Source organism: Podarcis pityusensis, assembly GCF_964106645.2.
Source record: "Podarcis pityusensis genome assembly, chromosome: 5".
Taxonomy (NCBI): Eukaryota; Metazoa; Chordata; class Lepidosauria; order Squamata; family Lacertidae; genus Podarcis; species Podarcis pityusensis.
In genome coordinates this window covers 14431298-14452614 of record NC_138032.1, presented here as the reverse complement: position 1 = coordinate 14452614, position 21317 = coordinate 14431298, and the positions used below count along the sequence as shown (strand labels likewise).

At 46.0% G+C, this 21317-nt stretch overlaps 1 protein-coding gene across 2 annotated transcripts in view; it reads left to right on the top strand.

Moving 5' to 3' along the window:
- Positions 1-373: 373 nt before the first annotated feature.
- FNDC3B (fibronectin type III domain containing 3B) overlaps positions 374-21317 on the top strand; it is a 282075-nt gene continuing 261131 nt past the window's right edge. The window contains exon 1 of one of the 2 annotated variants that reach the window (XM_081007808.1): positions 374-508. The gene's annotated coding sequence lies outside the window, so the exon portion shown is untranslated. Of the gene's footprint in view, positions 509-12554; positions 12792-21317 lie in introns of those variants that run through there. The other variant, XM_081007807.1, reaches the window with a different exon arrangement.

Below are 21317 nucleotides of genomic sequence, written 5' to 3'. Positions count from 1 at the left end.
CATTAAATAAGCTGCTAATTCCTTCCTCTATCTTGTATAGTATTTGCTATCTATTTGTCTAGTACAATTTGTTCTCTCTCTCTCTCTCTCTCTCTCTCTCTCTCTGTATGTGTGTGTGTGTGTTGTGGATGTGTGTTGCTAGGGAGAACTAATAAATGTAATTGGCCACCAGCATAAAAAGAAATGGAGGGGGGTGCTTTAAAAGTAATGACAGGAATGAAGGCAGTTTCATTGCAGGGCTTATTTGATTTTTGCTGGATATTGAAGTGTTGTTGAGTTAGATGTTGCATTTACCCATCCAATGAGTCTTTTCCTTTTCCAGCCAAGGCTCAAGGCTGATTCATACCGTTCTTTCCGTGTCCTACCTCTGCAGGGCTTAGTCACCATGACAATTTTGGATTCCACTGCAAGATATTCGTCATCTGGAGTCTGTGCACTCCATCTAGTCACGTCTACCTTTTGCTCAACTTCACCACTGCTGGGATGCACTGGAAATGGACTCGATAAGGTAATAGAGTGCTTTTAGGATGATTCTGTATATATTTTTACATGTGCAGGCCTTTTCAATGTGTTTCATGGACCTTGCTTCCTACTGTGGCAGCCTTAAAAATGCTTAGTGTTGTATTCTGGTCCGGTGTCCGATGCTACAGATAAAGCCGCAAGGCTGGAAGCTCATAGGCAGCTCCAGATCAGCAACTTGCTCTGGCAAAGTTTGGGAGCAGACTGATGCCTTTTCAGCTTATGTTTCTAGACCACCTCCTCCAGGCTCCACCCCCTTGAGAGAACTTCCGTGCCTTAAAGGGCCAGCTCTGGCCTGACGACAGCATTCCTCCTCTGTTCTATAGCCTGATATGCTCCCTCCGCCAGGGGACTGCTGACATGTGGTGGGAGGCATCTGTTTCTTCGGGGAGAGATGTCTGTGAAGGTCTAGTCTCTGGCCCTATAGGCCCTGGGAAGGTCCTCTGGGGTGTGCTGTCCAACTGCCTCAGGTCCAATGGTCATCTTCATGCCCAGTCGTCAGCTCTGAGCTGTGAACCTGAGCTGTCTATCCCTTGGGTGCACCTGTAGCTGCCAACTCAGTGCTCGATTCAGCGGTCACGACATTTGGAAAATGGAGGATTGACCAGGGGCACAATTTGACACAAAGGGCACAAGTACAGTCATACCTCGGGATAAATACGCTTCAGGATAAGTATTTTCAGGTTGCGCTCCACGGCGACCCAGAAGTAACTTCCGGGTTTTGCTGCTCGCGCATGCGCAGACGGTCAAAATGACATCATGCGCATGCATGGAAGTGGCGAAATGCGACCCACACATGCGCAGATGCACTGTCGCGTCTTACGTTCCGTTCGGGATGCGAACGGGGCTCCGGAACGGATCCCGTTTGCATCCCGAGGTACCACTATTGCACGAAAAATAATAGATGCGTCTCAACATCCAGTTCCTAAATAGATGGAACTGGCCATCAGTCTTGGAAATGTGCTCCCAGAAGAAAAAATAATTAGTAAATAGCAATCCTCTTGCTGCTACCGAAGTGCCTGGAGCAAAGTTGGGGAACCTGTGGCGCTCCTCTGGGGAGGGCCTTAGCCCTGTTTTGTAGGCATAGGTCCTTGGTTCAATTCCTGGCATCTCCAGGTAGGGCCATTCCTATCTCAAAACGCCGCTGCCAGTCAAGTACAGGCAGTTCTGAGCTAGATAGACCAATGGCCTGTCTCAGCAGAGGGCAGACTCTTGTGTTCCTATGATTTCCTATCAGCCCTAGCCAGTGTTCCTGATGGTGTGGGATGATGGGAGCTGTAGTCCAGCAATGCCTAGAGGCCCACAGGCTCCCCATCCCTGACCAAAGCTCTAGAGCAGCCGCTTGCTGAACAGCATTTTCAGACTTCCTGCCTCCACCTGCAATACTCCTTCCTCCAGAAGGCTTTTTATGGATCCGTCACCATTCTCACGAAAGGATGCAGCCAGAGTTCTATAACTCTCCATGCCAGAGACCCACCCAGCTTGGGTATTTCTTTTTATTTCGTTTCAACAGTATAATCACTGTGGCGTTGCATGCAACTTGCAATGGAAATTTGCTTCATAGCCCAGTTGGGATATTTACCTAGTTGTCGATTCTCATCTTGGTTGCGCACGGGTTCAGTTTCCACCTATCTGTGGTAAATATGGTTAACGCCAGGGCTTTTTTCCCAGTTGGAACTCCAATTCCGGCACCTCTCAGGTGGGCGCCATTGCCATGGTAAGAGAACAAGACAGGTGAGTTCTGGCACCTCTTTTTTCCTAGAAAAGTTGTTGTTGTTGTTTAGTCGTGTCCGACTCTTCGTGACCCCATGGACCAGAGCACGCCAGGCACTCCTGTCTTCCACTGCCTCCCGCAGTTTGGTCAAACTCATGCTGGTAGCTTCAAGAACACTGTCCAACCATCCCGCCCTCTGTCGTCCCCTTCTCCTTGTGCCCTCCATCTTTCCCAGCATCAGGGTCTTTTCCAGGGAGTCTTCTCTTCTCATGAGGTGGCCAAAGTATTGGAGCCTCGGCTTCACGATCTGGCCTTCCAGTGAGCACTCAGGGCTGATTTCCTTCAGAATGGAGAGGTTTGATCTTCTTGCAGTCCATGGGACTCTCAAGAGTCTCCTCCAGCACCATAATTCAAAAGCATCAATTCTTCGGCGATCAGCCTTCTTTATGGTCCAGCTCTCACTTCCATACAGCTCTCACTTCAATATAGCTCGTTTCTAGAGCCACTTAATTGTTTATAAGAAGAGTCCCCCCGAGTAGGTAGAACCAGCAAGTGGTCCAGATGTGCAGAGGTTCTCCTGAAGCATTAGGCCTGAAACACAGGGGGAGGATAACCCCCACCCCTTAAAATGACTGACTGGCACGCAGGAGGAGAGGCCTACTGGATCAGACTGAAGCTCCATTCTTTCCAGCAACTTGTTTTCCAAAATGGCCAGCCGCAAACTATTTCCTCTGGACTCCATACAATCAGGGACCTGTGGGCCAGAAGTGGACTAATGAGATGCAATACCTTCTCTGGCCATTGGGTGGGTGGCACTGCAGCACAGCAGATCTCAGGGCAGTGGCTCCCTCTCCCTGACATCTTGCCCCAGTGATGTAGTGAGTAAGACCTTGGGACTATGCTGGTTGAAATCCTCTCCCCGTGCCTTCCATACAGTGCTGATAGGCTGGCCATAGAAAGGCCTATGAGTGTCTAATCCTGTTTGAAGTCATCTAAGCTAGCGACCGCCACCACATCTTTGTGAGTTCCACAAACTGGTTACGCATCTTGTGAAGAAGTACTTGCTTTTGGCTTCTGCCAGTCAGTTTCCTTGGGTGCCCTGGGATCTAGTACCGCAAGGGAGAAGAACTTCTCTCTATCACCTTTCTTCATCTGCGCATAATTTTCATGGAACTTCAAGGTGGGAATTCAAAATCCAACAGCGAATTAACTAGATCTGTAGTGATGGGAAGCTCCTATTGAGTACCAATCTGAAATATTTAAACTGACACACACACATATATATATTAAAGAGCTGGCACTATTGAATTTGGTGGGGCTTATTCTCAGGTAAATGGAATTAGGATTGCAGCCTAAGTAACTCGTAACTTTTATAGACTGCATTCCTGTACGTACTTAACTAGGAATAAGCCGTGTTGAAACTCACTGGGACTCACTTCTGGGTAAGCATGTATAGTGTTGCACTTTTTGGCTGTGTGTGATGTGCCTCATTGGTGTGGCAGGTGAGGAAGATTCAAGGACAATCAAAGAAACAGTTGAACATTAGTATATAGTATAGTATAGTATAGTATAGTATAGTATAGTATAGTATAGTATAGTAATCTATCTGTCATCTATCTATCTATCTATCTAATCTATCTGCATACACACACACACACACACACACACACACGTACACACGTACGTACACAACTGGAAATAATATCCATGCCTTCAAGAGCATGGGCTATTCTTCTACAATTCCCCACATCAAATTGTTGTGAACAGGGATTTTCAACTCTGACAAATACGAAAGTTCAGAAAAGAGAAAGACTTCTTTGTGTTAATGAGGAGATGAGAGCTTGTTTGTCTCAAATTAGACCTAATATAAATGAGATTACCTGGCAAAAGCAAGCTCATACCTCTCATTGGGTCTGTCTGTATAAATACTTAAGGTACATATGTAAGAGGCTTGTTCCTAATTATATTTCGGGAATGATTCACATTCTTATGTGGCTGCACTGTTATATACTTTATGGATGATCATGGGTTATATACCCATGATCATGATCATATTGTAAAGTAGTTGTGTTCTGTGTTTTAAACCAAGCACTGCTGGGAGTTGTTTGTTTTTGTTTCCCAGTGTATTTCTTACCAATAAAATATTCAATGTGGCGTGGGCAAATTTTTATTCTGAAAGTGTGGCCCAGAGAAAAAAGTTTTGAGAAACACTGCAGTAGTGGTGGCTTAAAGTTTAGTGAGGTAATTTTAACACTCCACTACTTTTCAGTTCACATTTTGCATGCTGCTGTACACACCGGAGAGAGGATGGGGATGTCTTCACCCGATGTGCATTACCTATTTAGTTTCCCTGCGCCTGCAACAAACTCCTATGCACGAAAATGTCCTATGTGCACGTGCAATGGCTGTGTCAAAGGTACACACCTTAGCTTGACTGCTAAGGGAATGTGGCTTATGATTTCCGACCAGGTGGAAGCTGTTTTGAGGGAAAATGCATCAAACGGCAGTCTTTCTCCTGAAACTACAGGATAGATATAGATTGTGGCTAACATCACGGCTACATCACCAGTAGGAGTTCACTGCAGCCAGAGTAAAGGGTAATGCGTACAGAGGCTTAATCATTATTTTCTGTTCCTCTGGTGCCTTTACAAGTCTTTATTGGCCTTGTGGTAGGCCCAGCTGCTGTCCATTTTATGACCCAGCAGAAGAACATTACGTTTTTGTGTTTGTATACAAAGAAAAACCCACTTCATGATAAGGTATTTTCAAGTTTACTTTAAAATCCAGCTTAATCTTCCATTTGGTGGAATGAATGCCAGCCGCTACTGCATCTCCTCAGCATTTGAGGGACTGGGAAGTACCCAACTGCTTCAAAACATTTTGGGGGGTCTCCCAAATTAATACAAATATGTGCAAAAAAAAAGTGAGTTATGGAATTTATCTGCTACGCAGAGCGATGGGCAATAAGCAAAACAAAACAGCAAAGTCAGGGGGCTTGCACAACGCAACATCTCCTTCGTCTCCTGTCAGCCCTTGCCCCAAACTCTAGAGCCCCACACAACCCTTGGAAGCTGATTTCTGAAAGCACACAGGGGCCTGAAAAGGAGAGAAGGGCAAAGTTCCGTTTCGTTAGAGGAAGGCAGCCCAAATGAATTACCAAACGATGCTTGAATGAAGTGATCGTGAAAAATGCCAACGTAATTTACCCGCGGAAAGCTACACTTGGGCACGGCACAGGAGTGGTTGGGGCACTGATGTGCTGCCATTTAGTGGGATGAGGTGGGAGAAAGGTGGGGCCACCCCATTGTGCCAGCCATTCTATATTTGCTTTGCCAGTGTGCCTGTGCAGGCCCCTACTTTGCCACCTTCCTGTCCCGCCCTGTCCCAGTAAGCAACAGCAACCCTGCTGGTGGGAGGGTGGCAGTGCAGCAGTCCCCCATTGCCCTGGATGTTTCTGGTCCTTCAGTAAGCTTAACAAAGAGTGTTCAAAATGTGTAGTAGTAGTAGTAGTAGTAATAATAATAATAATTTTTTAAAAAAATGATTTATACCCCACCCTCCCCAGCCAAGGACGGGCTCAGGGCGGCTAACAAGCAATAATAAAAACAAGTTGAATGAATACAACTTAAAAACAAGATTAAAATACAACATTAAAATATTGAAACAATAAAATATTAAAATGCAGCCTCATCACAGGAGGAGAAAGGAAAAAGGAAAAAGAAAGAGGGAGAGAGAATCAAATTGGCTCCAAGCCAAAGGCCAGGCGGAACAACTCTGTCTTACAGGCCCTGCAGAAAGAAATCAGATCCTGCAGGGCCCTGGTCTCATGAGGCAGAGCTTTCCACCAGGCCGGAGCCAGTGTTGAAAAGGCCCTGGCTCTGGTTGAAGCTAATCTAACTTCCTTAGGGCCCGGGACCACTAGGGTGTTGCTGTTTATGGACCTTGAGGCTCTCCGTGGGGCATACCGGGAGAGGCGGTCCCATAGGTACGAGGGTCCTAGGCCATGAAGGGCTTTAAAGGTCAAAACCAGCACCTTAAATCTGACCCTGTACTCCCCCGGGAGCCAGGGCAGCTGGAAAAGCACTGGGTGAATATGCTCCCATGGCAGAGAGCCCGTGAGGAGCCTCGCTGCAGCATTCTGCACCCGCTGCAGTTTCTGGGACAGCTTCAAGGGCAGCCCCGCGTAGAGCGAATTACAGTAGTCAAGCCTGGAGGTGACTGTCGCATGGATCACTGTGGCCAGGTCCAAATGTGTACAACATTTGGAGCAAATAGAAAAGGCAATGAAATCTTCTTACTATGAGGAAATGAAAGCTAAGTCCCTGCTAGGACATCTTCAACCATGGTTTGATAACCGGCTGTCCGAACTGCACTGCTTGTTTAAAATCTATAGTGGAATCAGCAGTAAAATGGCAGGATATCGCTCACAACCCTTTCAATATTTGCAAATGAGACGTACGCCTAACTGGTTAGTGACAAAACATGCTCAATACAAGAGATAATAGGGTTTGAAAGCGTAATTTCTAAAAGGCAGACACAAAAGCTATTGAGCAAATTACCGTATTTTTGGCTCTATAAGACTCACTTTTTCCCTCCTAAAAAGTAAGGGGAAATGTGTGTGCGTCTTATGGAGCGAATGCAGGCTGTGCAGCTACCCCAGAAGCCAGAACAGCAAGAGAGAATGCTGCTTTCACTGCACAGTGATCCCTCTTGCTGTTCTGGCTTCTGAGATTCAGAATTTCCCCCCCTTGTTTTCCTCCTCCAAAAGCTAGGTGCGTCTTGTGGTCTGGTGCGTCTTATAGAGCGAAAAATACGGTATATGCTATAATACAGGCACTTACAGGAACGCATGCCAGAACAAGCGGGATATAGGAGATTGGAAATAGACCCAGAGGTATCGAAATGGCCGTGGGAACATGTTTCCTAACGAACTTCAAGCACAAATATTTTCTTACGGCATTTTTTCACCTTCAGAGGTTAACTGGGTATACACAGAAACAAAATTATGCTTTGTTGTATGCACCCCGATCTCTGAGCAGTGAGACACCATGGGGGTTTGAGTCCTTACCTGGCGGTGTCTTTAGGACATATGATTCTGTTTAAACGGATACACATCCAGAGCACAGAATGGAAGGGTTCACACATTAATACTCTTTTACAAATTCTGCCTTCCCATCAGGTTCCCAGGGGATCCCCACAGAGGCAGGTTGAGAGCAGCATGACCCACTGAATGCCTAGTCTAGCAGGCACTGCAGGGCCCTACAACTATGACAACTATGAATTGAGCAAAACAGAAGATGAGAGGCCTATTGATCTCATCCTAGGATGTCATGACACCCAGCCAGGTGAGAAAGTGGGGGAAATGCCCACCCCCTTCTTGAAGATCACCATCACTTAGTTGTTGCTGTGGCAACACATGGCCCACCCCTTTAGCCATGCAAATAGGGTCCTTAAAAAGGTAAAGGACCCCTGACAGTTAAGTCCAGTTGCGAACAACTCTGGGGTTGCGGCGCTCATCTCACTTTACTGGCTGAGGGAGCCGACGTTTGTCCGCAGACAGTTTTTCCGGGTCATGTGGCCAGCATGACTAAGCCGCTTCTGGCGAAACCAGAGCAGCGCATGGAAACACCGTTTACCTTCCCGCCGGAGTGGTACCTGTTTATCTACTTGCACTTTGATGTGCTTTCGAATTGCTAGGTTGGCAGGAGCTGGGACCGAGCAACAGGAGCTCACCCCGTCACAGGGATTCGAACCGCCGACCTTCTGATCGGCAAGCCCTAGGCTCAGTGGTTTATACCACAGCGCCATCCGTGTCCCAATAGGGTCTTTAGCTGAGTGATTAATAAGGCCTTTAGTCAAATAAAGGAACTGGTTGGGCTGGTTCAGCATCTGATGCTTTGAGATTCTAAATCCCAAGAATGCAGAAGCACATGCCTGGAAGGGTCCCATGGTTATCCTTCTGACTGATCCCCCTGCACAGACAACCTATAATAGTTTTTATGAGATGCCAAAGAGCATTTGGCAATATGGCCCGTATATTGTGGTCGTGCCCCAAACCCAAGTCTTTTGGGACAGTTACAATGAACAAAACCAAAGGTATAACAATATATGATATGCCTGCCAGATAGTATTGCTGGAAGATAGAGGAACTGTAATCCATTTATTAACAGCAGCACCTGTGATCATCAGTTTCAAATAGAAAAAAGTAAGAACCACCCTAGATTATTGGATTTTGAAGAGTTGGGAGTTAGTGAATTTTGGAAGATTAACTAATATACTGTGGGTAAAGGAATGTGTGTTTTTTAAAAATGGAGTGTGTGATGTATTGTGATAATAGAATGCACTAGTGTGCTGTCAGTGTGTGTGCTTGAATTATAAAAAGAAATATGTGACCTTTCTTTGTTTTTTATGGTATAATGCATTTATGTGGTGAAATATAAGTCACTTGGAAACTTTTTTTAGGGAGCAAGTGATTAATAAGTAATAACAACAATATATTCAACCACATACACCGTCGGGAACATTATAAATATGGTTTTCAGGAAGAATTTCTGTAGAAGGGAATGTAAAAAGACAAGTAAAAAGTTTATACGGGTTTATAGGTTTATAGGGAGCTATTGATTTTGATTTAAGGCCTGCACCTTAAAGAAACCCAACTTATCATCTCGGACCCCTAAAATTAATCTGCAGTATTCCTAGATCACCCAGGCATGCTCTTCTGCATGTAATTGTGTGATTATAAAAAGTTTATAACAAATTAAAACTTTAAAAATATATGATTAACAAAAACCAATTTTTAAATATGTTTTAGGCATGGGTTTCATAAAGTATAGGTAAAGGTAAAGGGACCCCTGACCATTAGGTCCAGTCATGACTGACTCTGGGGTTGCGGCGCTCATCTCGCTTTATTGGCCGAGGGAGCCGGTGTACAGCTTTCGGGTCATGTGGCCAGCATGACTAAGCCGCTTCTGGTGAACCAGAGCAGAGCACGAAAACGCCGTTTACCTTCCCGCTGGAGCGGTACCTATTTATCTACTTGCACTTTGACGTGCTTTCGAACTGCTAGGTTGGCAGGAGCAGGGACCAAGCAATGGGAGCTCACCCCGTCATGGGGATTCGAACTCCCGACCTTCTGATTGGCAAGTCCTAGGCTCTGTGGTTTAACCCACAGCACCACCTGCGTCCCTTTCATAAAGTATACAGCCACCTTAAAGGTTGCTTCTCTGTCATACCCAATATGCAGACAAAAAGAAAAGGTGCAGAAGAAAAAGAAAAGAAGGAAAAAAAGAGAGGAAGAAATAATGAGGAAGGATGGAAGAAACAAAGGGAGAGATAGGGCAGCCATATCAAATATTCTGATATCACCAGGGCTTTTTTTCAGCCGGAACTCACTGGAACTGCGTGCCTCTCAGATGGGTGCCCTTGCCATTATAAGAGAACAAGGGTGGCGTTCATGGTGAGTTCTGGCACCTCTTTTTCTAGAAAAATAGCTCAGGATGGAACTGAGTGTAATTTGATGCCAATAGGGCACATGTATAAATTGTGCCAAACCAAATTTTCAGTCTCTTTCCTTTGTAAATTATGTAATCTGAATGAAAGGTGAATGCTGGAAAATCTGCCTGTTGTGTAAGTGGCTTATTTTTTTTCTTTCTTTTGCCAGGCAAAAGGAAGAGAAAGTCAACTGCACAGAAGTCACTGTGACCTCGCTCTCTGAGTAATGAAGGTCATAATCCCCGCCCTCCAGCCTGGGTTCTGGGATCTCATCCAGAGACTTCTTAAAAGTTTTTTATGTGATGGCTAGGAACTTACTCATTTCTTTATCCTTTGATTAATTTGAAACTTCAGAAAACTTGCTCCGTTAACAATTTGATATATGAAATGAGGAGGAAGCTGAGGTTTTGAGAATGCTTTTGATTTCTGTGTCGAGTTGTGTGCTAACAACAGACACATGGAGGACATACAGTCCTTTGATCTAGGTGCTGCTCTGTGGTTTTGCTGCATTGGTGCTAGATAGGACATACAGCGGTACCTCGGGTTATATACGCTTCAGGTGACATATGCTTCAGGTTACATACGCTTCAGGTTACAGACTCCCCTAACCCAGAAATAGTACCTCGGGTTAAGAACTTTGCTTCAGGATGAGAACAGAAATTGTGCTCCGGCGGCACGGCAGCAGCAGGAGGCCCCATTAAGCTAAAGTGGTGCTTCAGGTTAAGAACAGTTTCAGATTAAGAACGGACCTCTGGAACGAATTCAGTTCTTAACCCGAGGTACCACTGTATCAATAGGTGAGACAAAATACTGCAATTGCTTATCTTCTGTTGGTGGGGGGGAAAGCATGCAAAGTTTTGAATTTGCATGGCGGGCTTTTCCTCAGGCCAGAGTTAAAACATTCCTGCATTCACTTTCATGCGCTGACACCTTCCACAACACTCATTTAAACAACAACAACAAATTTAAAATAAAGATCTGTGTGATTATATAATTTGCCTGAGGGGCACCGAAGCCATGTGAGTTGGTCGCAGCAAAAAACCAACAAAGGATATTGCAGTACTAATAAATACAAGATGGCGTGAACCTTTGCGTTACTATGGCATGAATTTCTGTGGGTTCTGGTATCCTTCTTCATGAGATGCATCTCACTCAAAGTGCGCATGCCCTTCAGAAAGGGTTCATTGTTGATTTGGCTTCTCACAAGCAGTGGAAATGGCTACTCTAAAACAAAACAAAAACACCCCCAATCTGTGTTTGTATTTTGCATGGTGGCTAAGGGAGCCAAACTGGTTTCGAAACCTTTTGAAATGCCCATTTTCATATGGCTCCCAGTTGTTTGCATGGGATGAGAGTGTGGACAGACTTCCATTGTGTCAGACCAATGTAACAGCTCCTTCATATTATTTTGTTGGTGGATGTTACAGGCCTCCTGGACACTGTTCCAAATGCCAAGGCACATCTGGGGTGTGCTGGGATAAGAGGGCTGCTCCTAAGCATGTTCAGAGTGCCTTTTCCAGGAAACCGTCCCAGTCCCACCCCCACACATCTGTGACCAGGAGGGGTGACTTCTCAGGACAGCTTTTTGATTTATTATTTAAAAGAGCATGGTTAAAAACAAACACACTATGTTGCAGTTTCTTTTAATTTAAAAAAAACAACTATATAACGGGAGCATTGCAGACATTCCATATATACTGAGTCATAGTTTTGTTTTTTTTAAACGCAGGAATTCTGTATCCACTTACACGGGAGTAAGCCGCATTGAACTCAGTAGGACTTTCTTCTGAGTAGAGGTGCATAGGATGGCATTGTTAAAAAAAAAACTTATGGGGTTTTTAAAAATAAAATGTGCTACCCAATCCATACTTCCAGTTGAGAATAAACTGTTTCTTTGAACATAGTGAATGAACAGGTATAACTAAGATTGCTGTGTTTCACACACAAAACTCTTGTGTTATTTTGGAAGAAATGACCAACTTGGTTTTCAACTTACAGTTGTTGGGGCAATTATTCTGTATCCTCGTTCTGTCTCCAGCATGGATGGGCGGGTGAGATTCATGTTAAGGCGCAGCATAACTAAACTGTTATTAATTGATTTTGTTTTATGTGCCCTCCGGGGGGATTATTGCGGGGTAACAAACCGCAAACGGGGTGTGGGGTGTGTGGCGGATGAATGGGAGAGGAATGAATTAGCGCATCCTGGGAGAATGCGGGGGGGGGGCGTGTGTTCAGAGGCGCCCCCTTTAGCCTCCTTCCTCTTCTTCGCAGTCTGACCCAATGCACGCTTGTACAGACTGAGCACCCCCCCTCAAAAAAGGGAAAAAAAGGAAAAAAATAGTGCATTGGCACGCAGCTCGGACCTGTGCGCTCTTACTCGAGAGCAAGCGAGTCCAGCGGTGCTGGTGAGGTGACTCTCCCGGAAAAGGTTAGTAGCATTTCAACCCCATCCTATGAAGCAAGCGCCCTTCCCCAAGTTCAGTAAGGCTCTGCAAAGTGTGTCCCAGTAGGGTTTACTCTTGAGCAAAGTGTGTTGGAGATGGCAGTCTGGGTAGACTCGCTTGCTCTAGCATCATCATCTTACTATAATTTTTTTTAACTCCTCAGTCTTGCTGGAGGGGAAAAAAAAAGAAATAAAGGGAGCACTCCGTGCTTTATTTTTTAACGCAAGGCGGTTAATAAATTTGCAAAGTGCCTCTTTTTCCCCTCTCTCTTTCTCTCTCTCCCCACCCTCTCCTTTTCCTCCTCCAGGCTCTGGTTTTTCTGCGCCCGCCTCCCTCCTCAGCTGATTTCTTTTTTTCCCTCCCCCTCTCCTTTCCCACAGTAGCTTCTAATCCAGACTGTATGGTATGTGGGCTGGTCACAAATCCCCATGTGGTCCGACATCATTGACATGGCGGAATCCCCCACCAAACCCTACTGGTAGTTATTCCAGCTCGCTCGCCTGCCCGCCCAGCCACACAGCCCGGGGATTTACCGGACTTGCCCGCCCGCCTCCCTCTTCCGAAGAACGAGCAGGGCCATTCTCTCCAAGACAGCACCCCCGAGCCCCCGTTTCCAACACAAGGTAAGCGAAAAGGCTGCTCTTATTAGGCGTCTTTCTCTCCTTCCCACACCCCCCCCCGTATCAACCCCCCCAGGCTAGAAAATGCCAAGCGAGAGGCGAATTTCCCTCCCCTCCCGCCCCGGTTTGCAAATGCAAATAAAAGATTCGCTCCGGGGCTTGTATTCTGATTGCAATTAAAAAAATAAAGACGCCGAGTTTAATATAACTCGGAAATACTGGAGCTTCTCTCACCCCCCCCCCCAACACCTCTCTGCCTTTTACTACTCCGAGTGGGTTTTGCTACGCCCCCCCCCCCATGCCTCTTCCCAATCCGGATTCCTTTTGTTTCCGAAGTGGAAACTCCCCGAGTGTGAACGGTGTGTGTGCTCAAAAGGATGCATCTAGCCTGGGCTTGCCTTGGGGGTCGGGATCGGGAAGGCGGTGGGGAGTAAAGGGGGGGGGCAAAGACTCCCTGGAGAGAAGGGGCAATGAGGGATCTCCGGAAAGTTTTGGGTTTTCTCTCTTTCCAGTTTGCTCCTTGCCCGGCGCCTTTAGGATCTCTCCGATCCGTGTGCCCCTCTCTCCCTCGCCGCCTCATTGCCCAATTACTCCTCGTTTAAGTTACACCACTATTTTTTCCAGTACTTTCGGGTCCTTGCCTACGCAAACTCTCTGGAAGGAGCAACTAGGGACTCACGGCTTGCTCAGTTCTTTTTTTTTTTTTAGGGGAATGGAGATAAATGTTTGCTGGGGTGGGGGAAACAGAAGAAGAGAATGCGAAGTAGACTCTTTTTTTGGAGAGGGGAAAAAAAGAATGCGTTTCTCTCCGGGTGCTCTCGGTTGGGCACCGATTTCCTCGCCGTTGCAAATTCAGAGTGGCAGGAGAAGTCCATTCCTTCTCTCGCTCCCCCCCCCCCGCCCATTTCCTGGAATTTGGCTTGGGAACGAGGCCTTGGATGCAAAGGGTTAGCGGCGGAGACGCGGGCGCCTGATATATATATTTTGTGGGTCTGGTGGCGTGGAATGGAGGAGGGAAGAAAACGGTTTGCTGCTGGTGCCGGAGCCCATCTGTAAGGGAGCCAGCCTGAGTGCTAGAGCTGCAATACGATTTCGTGTGTGTGTGTGTGTGTGCATTTTTATTTTTTTTGCTGGGAAGGCGAGAGAGGGAGACAGACACACCATCATAACCTAGCAATCCAGACAGGCTCCTCGCCGCTGCCTTTTCTGCCCGGCTGCCCGCCCTTTTGCTTGGGCGCACTTCCTATCGTGTGCTTTAAACAGGGGCTTCCATCTCCGGCCTCCCGGCTTGCCTTCAATCCAAATCAAACTTAAAGGATCGCATTATTTAATATATATATATATATTTAAAAGCAACAAAGTAACGCAGGTTTCAGTGCAAAAAATAAAATAAAATAAAATCAACAACACACCCAACCCCCGTTGGGAAGCGTAAAAATGGGATTTTCCTTGTCTCCATATGGGATCTTATATGTTTGTGCGTGAATGCAAACTGTGCCCCTCCCTGCCAACGACCTGGGGGGGGGGGTTGTGTTGCGCGTGAGTAAAGCGGGGAGGGCCAGACGGGGGAATGGAATCCGGCCCGCGCAAAGGCGAAGGTTTGGCCCGGGGTTCCTCCGCTGCGCGCCAGCGTCGCGCATTGCCTAGCAGCCCCTTTCTGGACGATGCGTTGGAGGGAGGAGGTTTTGATACCCTTCAGGTGGAGGCAAACCAGCCAGCGCTGCTGCTGCTCCTTCCTGTAGTTGCAACGCAGCCAGAGGTTACCCGGTGTTCCCCCCCCCCACGCCCCGGTGTTTGCTATTAATTTTTGCGCTTTGGGAAGGCGAGCCGAAGCCTTTCCAAAATGTCTGGATCCAGGGGGCACGTTGGAGAAAAGAGACCGAGACACACGCAGACGTCTCTCCTCCAGCCCGTCCTCCCACCAGGCCCCTCCCTTCCTCGCTGACGCCACTGGCAAACGGAGCGGGGGGGGCGGAGAAAGGAGGGGGGAAATAAAAAAAAAAAAATCTGGAAACTTTTGATTTCCCGTGCCAGACGCTCTCTTCTCCTACCGCCACCCACCCCCTTCGAACAAAATGGCACATTACCAGGAAATGGAACGCTGGAAGAAGGAGGGGAGGAGGAGAAGTAAAACTTTGCGAAGCAAAAACTCTTGCTTCTCCCTCCCTCCCCATCCTTGAAAACATTTCACTTAATTAGGTCTTACTTTTATTTATTTTTGCCCCTCTGATGATGTGCTTTGCCATTCCGTCAAAGAGAAATTCGCTAGGACCAAGGCCAAAGAGTTGGGGGGGGAGCGCTTTCTCTGAAGGCAGAATCTTTTAATTGCACCCCTTTTCTCATTTTTCTTTTCTTTTCTTTTCTTTTCCGCCAGCAGTTATCTTCTGGCGTTTGTACAGTTGAGATCTTGTCTGTGGGATGGAAGGGGAAGGCTGTAGCAAAGGAGGGGGCGGAGGAGGAGGAAGAGAAGACTCAAGTGTCAAGAATGTGCTTCTCAAAAAAAAAATTGTGGAGGGGGGGCCTGTTTGAAACCTGGGGAAAATGGTGTTTGGAACTGATTACTCTGGCTGCAGAAGTGTGTGGCTGGCTTATATTGAGTCAGACCATTGAGCTTTGCAGTCTTTGGCATTTTCAGACCTAGGACCCACCTACAAACCAAACATGCATTTGGGGACCAATTTATTTCGTTTTTTACAGTATATTTTTGTATAGGAGTGCTGGTGCTGTCGTGACTCACTTGGGATCAGGCTGTCAGTTGGAAGGCCAGCTGACTGCTACATCTTTCTGGGGTTGCAGGTTGGAGATTTTTTTTGGGGGGGGGAACGTTGAACCCAAAGCTTTCTAGATGCAAAGTATGCACTGTGCCAATCCTAAAAAGGTTCCCCAACCATCTCCTTTGTATCATGTCTGCTTAGCACTGATCTCACATGTAGAAGTGGTAATTCTAGGTGCAGCTTGGAATGTTTGGAATTTTTACCACTGATTTCCTTCCTCCCGGAGAGGCCTCCGCTGAGTGCGCTTTGCAGTTCCTCACTGGTTAGCCTCAGTGCTGATCTGTGTACTAGGGGATTCACTTAAAGATCTGTCGCCCTGTAGGTTTAGAGTTGGGACTGGAAGTGAATTCAAATCCTGATTTTGCTGAGTGACTGTGGGGATAAGATAATCTCTCTGCCTCAGATTTCCCAAGTGTAACAGCAATATATGCCCAGTGAGATAAAACAGGGAGGAATGGGGAAATTGCTGCTAAACGGACCGTGTTTCTTTGGACAGAGCATCTTTTTCAAACCTTCCGTTCATTTCCGATGGGTATGGGAAGTGCAGTTGCAACAAGCAGGAAATGGAGGGAATCTGGTATAATTACACTAGGATGAAGTATAGCCAAAAAGGCAAAGGCAAAGTTTTTTCTCAGATGATGCTGGGCACCACCCGTTTAAAACACATTTATATCACTTTAGCAGTCACAGCTTCCTCCAGATACTCCTGGGAACTGTAGTTTGCCCATTGCAGAGCTGTAAGTACCAACTACAGTTCCCATGATGCTTTGAGGGAACCTATGAGTGATAAAATGACACTGCTTTAAATGTCTAGCTGTGACCAGTTGTTGATGTTAGTGGGATGTTTGTGGCCTGACTTTTTTCTTATGGTTTTGGTCTTCATACTGTGGCTGGGCGTGGGGGCAGCAGCATTACTGAGTGTTCTTCAATATGAAAAATAATCCTGTTTTACAGATATATGAAGGCCTGAGGCCTGTGAAACACGGATTCTCTACCAGGTTCTCCCTTTTGACCCCATTTTGTCTTAGGCGGGGTCAGCAGACTTTTTCAGCAGGGGGCCAGTCCACTGTCCCTCAGGCCTTGTGGGGGCCCCGGACTATATTTTGGAAAAAAAATGAATGAATTCCTATGCCCCACAAATAACCCAGAGATGCATTTTAAATAAAAGCACACATTCTACTAATGTAAAAACACACTGATTCCCGGACCGTCCGCGGGCCAGATTTAGAAGGCGATTGGGCCGCATCTGGCCCCTGGGCCTTAGTTTACCAACTATGTTCTTAGGCAGGCATAGGCAAACTCGGCCTTCCAGATGTTTTGGGACTGCAACTCCCATCATCTCTGACCACTGGTCCTGTTAGCTAGGGATGATGGGAGTTGTAGTCCCAAAACATCTGGAGGGCCGAGTTTACCTATGCCTGCCTTTAGGCCTTGACACAACCCTCCTGTAGAAAACTGGCATGTGGTGAAGGGTTCTAGCCTAATATTCAGTGTTAATGACTGTTTTACTCTTTGTAGGAAGAATTGAGGGTAGGAAATGGACATTCTTCTTCTTTGGCAGGGAGAAGACTGTTCTGTGGATTATTATTATTATTATTATTTCCAAAAAGGTGGATTCTGGGGCTGGGGGCTGGGAACTTGCAGATGAGTCCGCTCTTGTGTGGACCCCAGGAAGCATATTTGTGGGAGGCAGACAGGAGGTGTTTTGATTAAAATAATAATAATAAAAAGTGGCATCTTGTCATCGTTAGAATATTTTCCCATAATACTTGTGGGTGGCTGCTTCGCAGAATCATTCCTGTAATGGTGCTGTTGCTTAATTTATTTTGCACGGGGCAGAAAAAGCTGTCTAATTCACTCCACTAAAGCTTGTAAGCTCAGGGAACTTTTCCAATTATTCATTAGGAAGTTCATTTCTTAATTTGCCATAAGGGCATACCATCCCTTGTCGTGCACATAGCTTCTGAGATGAAGAAGAAGAAGAGGTTGGATTTGATATCCCGCTTTATCACTACCCTAAGGAGTCTCAAAGCGGCTAACAACAAGGCCAAGTGAAATGGGGTTTGTGGGTCTCATCCTCTTCCTTGCTTTTCTCCTGGGGGCGGTTCAATGTAAACAAGTAGCCGAAATGATACAGGGCAGAGACAAGGCCAAAGAGCTTAACAAGGCTTGAGTGTGTATTTATATCGTATGAAGTAGTAATCAAAGGCTAGGGAAAAAATCCAGGCACCTAAAAATGTGGTGCCTAGGGTAGAAATTACCTCTTCCCCACACCTTGGTCGTCATTCCTTGACTGAATGCATTCCATTTCAATTTCCCTTCGTGTTTTGGTGCAAAGGAAGGATTACTTTGCCATTTATTGACCATATGAAGCTTTAAAGAAAGACCACGGTACATCTATCTCAGCATTGCCTACCAGGATTTCAGCCAAGGGACATTCCCACCCCTACCTGAAGGCTGAAGCTGGGATCTTCTGCATTCACAGCCAATGTCCAGCCACTGAGCTACTGCCAATAAGAACTGTTTTGCTGCACTCAGCAAATTTCAAAACCCCTCTCAGTACTCTGGTTTGTGGGAAAGCCATGTTAATTTCAGAAGATAACAGCCAGCCTTTCCTCATTGTCGTATGGACAATGCACAGATTAGAAATTGATGGCTGAAGATAATGAACCCTAGTTTGATTTGCTTTTAAGTGTGTATTTAATTTTTACACCATAGCTCCTCTAGCAATTAAAAACAGGCTTTCCCAGTCTTGGGCTATGAAGTGCATGATTATAAAAGGGAATCGGACGTCTGCTTCAAAAAAAGAGCCTGTCCTGTGCACCTGTAGCTTGTGTGACTCTTGTGTTCCTGAGGCAATTAGATATTTGGCATAATAGCTTTCCATTCTTTAAACAAGGGGTTGGCAACCGAAGGCCCATGGGCCACAAGCGGCCCACGGGGGTCGTTTAACCGGCCCCCGAGCCGCCCCCAAACCGAGCCGCCTGTTTGGCAAGTCCCCACATGCTGCGCTAAACCGTCACAGTGGGGACTTGCTTCTGCGGCACCGGAAATTGCATTTGCGCAGATGCAGACGCTGGAAATCGCGGATGGGCGCGATCCGGCCCATGGAGGGATCTCCGCTGGAGTGAACTGGCCCAGGCGAGGTAAACCTTGCCGACCCCTGCTTTAAATACACTGGCTCAGTTTGCATGGCTCAGCTCAAGTAGACAGGCCCCTGGAGAGGAGATTGTGGCTGTTCTGCATCACCTTTGCTGCTACTGCTATGCTCTACACCATGGTTTGGCATAGCGTGTCATCCAAGTTTGTGGTTTGTCTCAATCCAGACGAACCATGAGCTGTAAACCGAGGTTTGTTCTTAACGCATCAGTGACTAGACTTGCAGGAGGCAACTTCCTATGTTTTTAAAAGCAGAAGAGGAATCCATGCACCACAGAATTCAACTTGAATTTGGATTGCTTTAGCACAGTATCTGCTTGCTTATCATTGCTAGGTTTTTCTGGCTAAATAATTATGATGGAGATAGTGGAATCATGGAAGTCATTCCTCTCCCAAGAGAACAAGATGGTTTCTGACAGTATTTTCTGGGCAGTGTTGTTGATGTTCCTTCTTGCCTGCGCCATCATCTTCTTGGTCACAGTCCTCTCCTGGCAGAAAGCTACAGAGAGCAATCCAGAAGTTCTATGCATAATCAGTCCAATAACTGGTGTGGTTGGATAGCTTGCGCTTTGAACATAGCTCATGTCTGGTCTCATGGAAACTGAATCACTTGCCATTTTTAAAATGGGTGAGCTCATCCACTGATCTGAGGTCACTGCTGGGATAGTGATGAGACATTTCTTTTATAAAGTTTTCCAAGCCCATACCTGAAATGTTTATAGGCTGAACTGCATGCATAACTGTCCTGCTTTATGAGCGGTGGCGTTTGGTGAAATTTGGAGTGTTGTATTTACTCGAACGTAACGCATCACCGAATCTCATGCGCACCTCGGTTTTCAAAACCTTGAACCCCAAAAAAAGAAGGAAAAAAAAAGAATTCGGTGGTGAATGTAAACGCGCCATCGAATCTCACCTTAAATTTCACGACATAATTTGGACAAAAAAGGTGTGCATGACATTCGAGTAAATGCGGTAGTTTTGTGGGTGTTCCCAAGGGACGCAGTTGCTCTTTTTTGAGACTTGTACTCTTACTTAGTATTTTAGAACTGGGGTTTCCTCTTGGCACATCTTACAGGAGGGCAAAGGAGTTTTGTAGTAGGGTTGCCATCTAGCTGGGATTGGTCAGTTTCTTCTAATGTGTATGTTTAGCATCTACTCAATGAAGCCATTATTTTAGTGTGCCGGCATATGATCTCTGGAACTCCCTGCCTGTTGTCCTTAGGTAGGCACCCTCGCAGTACTGTTTTATAGGCCTGCTGAATACTTCTTTGTTTCAGCAAGCCTGTGCGGACACACAATTCAGGCTTTACCTTTGTTTTCCATGATGCTTTTTGTGCATATTTGATTTTTAATTGTGTTTTTTTGGATTTCAGTCATGCTTTGAATATAGTTGGACTTGTGCACCGCTTGTTGATATTTTTTAGCAAGTATTTTATAAATGTCATAGTAAGTAAGCAAATAAACGAATAGCATCACATGACGCAGAGATGGTGGAAGCTATATGCAAAGAGGCATCCATATTGAATAACCCGCCTGTTCTTTGAAGACATTATCCTTCATTAATCCAGTGGCCCTTTTCAGAGGTCGCCATAAGTGGGTGGCAGGCCACCTCCTCCTCTGTTCTGCTGATTCATAAATGTGGAAAAAACCAGCATCTCCCCCCTGCAAAGTCAGTTGCCATAGCGAACCTTTTACGTCTTGTAGTTGTTTTGTAAGCTAGCACAGTTTGCCAGAGATATGTTATACCATTCATTTAAAGAAGGGTCTGTGCTCCCCCCCCCCAAATGATTTGTTTCCTCTGCCGTGCATGGATTCTGGCATAGTAGCCCATTTATGCCATTAACTGGTCAGGATGCTCAGGATATATTCCTTAAAAAAAAGTTGCTAGGCCTGGTTGATCCAGAGATACAAGGCAGAACGTTCAGGTAGTATTCTACCCAATTTTTCATTGAGAAATTTGTCCACTTCCGTCTCCCAGTTGATAAGGGAAGCCACAGCTATGACACGCGAGTTAAGCAATAAAGTTCTGTGTCTATTTGCAAAAAACAGGAAAGGATGAGAAAGACAGTTCGGTTTTCAGTCACTGTCGGCATGGCCAGCACAGATCAAGGATGGTGGGAGATCCTAAGAGCTACAACTTTCTCATCTCTGATGGAAGGGATTGGGGATGCTCAACAGACTTCGCCAGAGAACTATGTGCACAGAGAACATGCATGCCTTTTACCACATGCAGAGATATCTCTGTAGATGAGTTGATGCTGAAAGGAGAAAGTCTGAAATCCCACTGGCTATACCTGCTAGTTTTGAGAGTTGGAGTGAACTGGGGTTTTGTTGTTGTTGTTGTTGTTGTTGTTGTTGTTTTTAACATTAAGTGGTTAAAATGCATGTTCTCAGTTTAGGGCATATTTTGTGGATATTGAAGATTTTGATATATTACTTTTTGCACCATGAGGAATACTGGGTTGTGGTTATTTGGAAGGGAAGTTCCGATGAAGGGAGTAGAAGGGGGAAATGTTCCAGGTTTGAGGAACGACAGCAGTAACAGAACACTGCAACTCCTACTCAGAATTCATAGGAATTCATGAGTCATTGTTCT